This window comes from Chiloscyllium punctatum, chromosome 44 (genome assembly GCF_047496795.1).
Source record: "Chiloscyllium punctatum isolate Juve2018m chromosome 44, sChiPun1.3, whole genome shotgun sequence".
Taxonomy (NCBI): domain Eukaryota; kingdom Metazoa; phylum Chordata; class Chondrichthyes; order Orectolobiformes; family Hemiscylliidae; genus Chiloscyllium; species Chiloscyllium punctatum.
Genome location: NC_092782.1, coordinates 20419273 through 20424747, shown reverse-complemented (window position 1 = coordinate 20424747; position 5475 = coordinate 20419273). Strand labels below are relative to the sequence as shown.

At 48.7% G+C, this 5475-nt stretch overlaps 1 non-coding gene across 1 annotated transcript; it reads right to left on the bottom strand.

The window, feature by feature from the left end:
* Positions 1-1717: 1717 nt before the first annotated feature.
* On the bottom strand, positions 1718-1789 carry trnaw-cca (transfer RNA tryptophan (anticodon CCA)). Its single transcript has one exon. It is a non-coding gene; the product is annotated as a tRNA-Trp (tRNA).
* Positions 1790-5475: the final 3686 nt, after the last annotated feature.

Genomic DNA, 5475 nt, shown 5'->3' with positions numbered 1-5475 from the left:
TCGGCCGTGATTGGCTCAGGCACCGCACTGACGCACACTCCCATTGGACAGACGGAGTAAATGGGCGGGGCCGTAACCCGGGGTAACGGCTCAGGCGGGAGAGTGAGGCTGGACCATCCGGATATAACTGTTAATGTTCACATTGTCAACTTTACACCTCCTCTTAAATCCAGAGTATACCGGTTAACATTTCATTCTCAAGCCAGTCCGCTCAATTCAGGCACTAGTCTGTGTTAAACCTTGTCTCAGCCTCTTCCATTACATTACCTTACAGTAGGTGACCAGTGCCCCAGATATGGTCTCAGCTGGACCCTGTATAACCTCACTACTTTCTATAATCAATTCCCATTGCAATAACTAAGAGCTTTCCTTGTTAATTATAGTAAATAATATCTTTTTTTTTAATGCAAAGGCTTTTAAAATGACTTTGGGCTGCCAACGGAATTGCTCAGAAAAGCTCTTTGAAGGGTCACAAACAGATGCAATCGTCGAAGATTTAGTCACAGCGATGGATTCAGTCAGGGTGCAGTGGTTCTTGGGGCTGGGCAGGAAGGGAATGCAGTGGTGGTGAGCTCGCAGGACATTGATGTTATACTGCTGTTATACATTTGGAAACTTGACATACACAAATTGTAACTTGTGCTGGTTTGGCCTGTTTCACCACATCTGGTATACAGCTTGCAAGTCAGTTGATGTCAGTCTTATAACACATACAGCTGTGCCTGTTTTGAAATGCCAGCCATGGACAAACATGATTAAGTCCAACACATGAGCTGGCAGTAAGCACTGATTGGCAAACATGATGATCCTAGAACCCAGACACAAAAGCAGAGAGCTGGAAGATTAGGTTGACCCAAGACAGTTATTCACTTCTTCAGCTCCTGTGAAATTTCCCCTTCCCCTCCCTGGATCCAATGGCATCTCATATTGAATGTTTGAAGGCTTTTCCAGTTTGGTACCAAATTTAACATGAAGTGTCACATGAATTAAAAAAAAATTCAAGTGGTAGAAAAATATATTGGGAACAGTTGACAAATGCTGGTTTCCTTTCTCCAATACCATACATCTCCTTAAACCCACCTCCCCACCTCCTCCTCCACCCTTGCCTCCATCACGTGTGAAGAACTACAGTTATTCAAATCTCAGTCATTTGATCTACTCAGCAGCTTCTTCACCAGATAGTCCAACTGACATTGGACTATGTTAGTCTGTCTGGTGCCCATGCTGCTAAACGTATGAACTTTGCATTCTATATAATTATACCAGCAATAAATAGCTCAAATTTTAAGTTTAGTTTTAAACTGGTAACATTAACACTCTTTAAAAAGCAATTAACATTTCATCATGACCACCCTCCAGTGTCAGTGACCAGCGTCAGTTGTCAATGTCAAGGGTTCAGTTTTCTGTCCAGAGTCAGTGACCAGGGTCTAGGGTTAATGACGTGTGTCATTGACCAGAATCAAAGGTCCAGTTTTCTGTCCAGTTGCAGTGACCCAAGATCTGAACCTGCCTTGTCATGAGGGAGAGAGTCCTGCAGGAGGTGAACATGAGATTGCAGATCATTGAACGAAACAAATTACAGCAATATAAATAGGTAATACAGATTTATTGAATGTATTCGAGATTATAGTAACTATAGAATGCATGAAGCACTTCTTATAAGTAATTAAACAAGTATATTTTTAAAATATTGTATAGATTGTATAAACAAAAACGATGACCCCGACGTGATTCGAACACGCAGCCTTCTGATCTGGAGTCAGACGCGCTACCGTTGCGCCACGAGGTCTGAGAAAGCAGCTCCAGAAAATCTTATTAAAGCTGTAGCTCGGAGTGCACTTGCTCCGGTCAATTCTGCTTGGAGTGTGCCTGGTCCTGGAAGCGACTGTGGCCCAGACCCCATACCTGCTTCCCGGGATCGCCCCACCCAGAGCCTGCACCCACTCGGGGCCCATCCCCCACACCCAGGGGCGATTGTGAAACTGCAGCGCCACTCGTTGGGCGGCAGTGGGAATGGCAGCCCATACCGTGTTTTGCCACCAGAGGGCGGGGATGGTGAGGCGACCCTTCAGATATTACACCTCGTGCATTTCCTGATGTCGAAACCTTTCATTTCCCCTGCTTTGTTATAAAGGGCTGCTCCTTCATCAGGTAACTAGTGGGGAAAGACCATAAAACACAGAATTTATAGCAAAAGATCACAGTGTCATGCAATTAAAATCGTATATTGAACACTAGTTACTGAAAGGTAAAAACAATGACTGCAGATGCTGAAAACCAAATACTGGATTAGTGGTGCTGGAAGAGCACAGCAGTTCAGGCAGCATCCAACGAGCAGCGAAATCGACGTTTCGGGCAAAAACCCTTCATCAGGAATAAAGGCAGAGAGCCTGAAGCATGGAAAGATAAGCTAGAGGAGGGTGGGGGTGGGGAGAGAGTAGCATAGAGTACAATGGGTGAGTGGGGGAGGGGATGAAGGTGATAGGTCAAGGAGGAGAGGGTGGAGTGGATAGGTGGAAAAGAAGATAGGCAGGTCGGACAAGTCAAGGAGACAGTAACTGAGCTCTTCATTTCCAACTGCCGTCCCCCCTCCCCCACTCCAACCTCTCACCCTCACAACGCGCAGCCCTCCAATCCCTCTGCTCCAATCCCAACCTCACCATCAAGCCAGCGGATAAAGGGGGCGCAGTGGTAGTCTGGCGCACTGACCTCTACACCGCTGAAGCCAAACGCCAACTCGAGGACACCTCTTCCGACTGCTCCCTCGACCATGACCCCACTCCCCATCACCAAACCATCATCTCCCAGACCATACAGAACCTCATCACCTCAGGAGATCTCCCACCCACAGCTTCCAACCTCATAGTCCGGGAACCCCACACTGCCCGGTTCTACCTCCTTCCCAAGATCCACAAGCCTGACCACCCTGGCCGACCCATTGTCTCAGCATGCTCCTGCCCCACTGAACTCATCTCTACCTACCTTGACACTGTCCTATCCCCCCTAGTCCAGGAACTCCCCATATACGTTTGAGACACCACCCACGCCCTCCACCTCCTCCAAGACTTCCGTTTCCCCGGCCACCAACGCCTCATCTTCACCATGGATATCCAATCCCTCTACACCTCCATTCGCCATGACCAGGGCCTCCAAGCCCTCCGTTTTTTCCTCTCCAGACGTCCCCAACAGTACCCTTCCACTGACACTCTCATTCGTTTGGCCGAACTGGTCCTCACCCTTAACAATTTCTCCTTTGAATCCTCCCACTTCGTCCAGACCAAAAGGGTAGCCATGGGCACACGTATGGGCCCCAGCTATGCCTGTCTCTTTGTTGGCTACTTAGAGCAGTTGATCTTCCGTAATTACACCGGCACCACTCCCCACCTCTTCCTCCGCTACATTGGTGACTGCATTGGCGCCACCTCGTGCTCCCGCGAGGAGGTTGAGCAATTCATCAACTTCACCAACACATTCCACCCTGACCTTAAATTTACCTGGACTATCTCTGAAACCTCGCTCCCCTTCCTGGACCTCTCCATCTCCATTAGTGACGACCGACTTGACACTGACATTTTTTACAAACCCACTGACTCCCATAGCTACCTGGATTACACCTCTTCCCACCCTATCTCTTGCAAAAATGCCATCCCGTATTCCCAATTTCTCCGCCTCCGCCGTATCTGCTCCCAGGAGGACCAGTTCCACCATAGGACACACCAGATGGCCTCCTTCTTTAGAGACTGCAATTTCCCTTTCCACGTGGTTAAAGATGCCCTCCAACGCATCTCGTCTACATCCCGCACCTCTGCCCTCAGACCCCACCCCTCCAACAGTAACAAGGACAGAACGCCCCTGGTGCTCACCTTCCACCCTACAAACCTTTGTATCAACCAAATCATCCACCGACATTTCCGCCACCTCCAAAAAGACCCCACCACCAGGGATATATTTCCCTTCCCACCCCTTTCCGCCTTCCGCAAAGACCATTCCCTCCGTGACTACCTGGTCAGGTCCACACCCCCCTACGACCCACCCTCCCATTCTGGCACTTTCCCCTGCCACTGCAGGAACTGTAAAACCTGTGCCCACACCTCCTCCCTCACCTCTATCCAAGGCCCTAAAGGAGCCTTCCACATCCATCAAAGTTTCACCTGCACATCCACCAATATCATTTATTGTATCCGTTGCTCCCGATGTGGTCTCCTCTACATTGGGGAGACTGGGCGCCTCCTAGCAGAGCGCTTTAGGGAACATCGCAGAGACACCCGCACCAATCAACCAAACCGCCCCGTGGCCCAACATTTCAACTCCCCCTCCAACTCTGCCGAGGACATGGGGGGAGGTTTGCTAGTGCTCTTGGGGGGGGTTTAAACTAACTCTGCAGGGGCATGGGAACCCAGACTGTAGCTTTAGGGTGCAGGACCTGGAGTGTAGGGAGGTTAGGAATATGGCATCAATCTTAAAGGAGGGTGCCTGTAAACAGAAGAGTGGCTTGAAGTGTGTATACTTTAATGCCAGAAGTATACGAAATAAGGTAGGTGAACTCGCAGCGTGGGTTGGTACCTGGGACTTCGATGTTGTGGCTATTACGGAGACGTGGCTAGATCAGGGACAGGATTGGCTGTTGCAGGTTCCAGGGTTTAAATGTTTTAGTAGGGTCAGAGGTGGGGGTAAAAGAGGGGGGGGGTGTGGCTTTGCTTGTCAAAGATAGCATTACAGCAGTGGAAAGGAAGATGGACGAAGATTTGCCATCTGAGGTAGTTTGGGTTGAGGTTAGGAATAGGAGAGGTGAGGTCACCCTGTTAGGAGTCTTTTACAGGCCTCCTAATAGTCCTAGAATCATTGAAGAAAGGATTGCGAAGATGATTCAGGAGAAGAGTGACAGTAATAGGGTGATTGTTATGGGAGACTTTAACTTTCCTGATATTGATTGGGAAAGCTATAGCTCAAGTTCGTTAGATGGGTCAGTGTTTGTGCAATGTGTGCAGGAGAGTTTCCTGACACAATATGTAGATAAGCCAACAAGAGGTGAGGCCATACTGGATTTGGTTCTGGGTAACGAACCAGGCCAGGTATTAGAACTAGAGGTAGGTGAGCACTTTGGGGACAGTGACCACAATTCGGTGATTTTTACTCTAGTGATGGAGAGGGATAAGTGTGCACTACAGGGCAAGAGTTATAGCTGGGGGCAGGGAAATTATGATGCGTTGAGGCATGACTTAGGATGTGTGGATTGGAAAAGTAGATTCCAAGGCAAGAGCGTAATTGATATGTGGAACTTGTTCAAGGAGCAACTATTGAGTGTCCTTGATAAGTACGTACCTATCAGGCAGGGAGGAAAGGGTCATGTGAGGGAGCCGTGGTTTAATAAGGAGTTGGAATCCCTTGTTAAATGGAAGAGGGCGGCCTTTGTAAAGATGAGGCGTGAAGGTTCAATAGGGGCGATTGAGAGTTATAAGGTAGCCCGGAAGGACC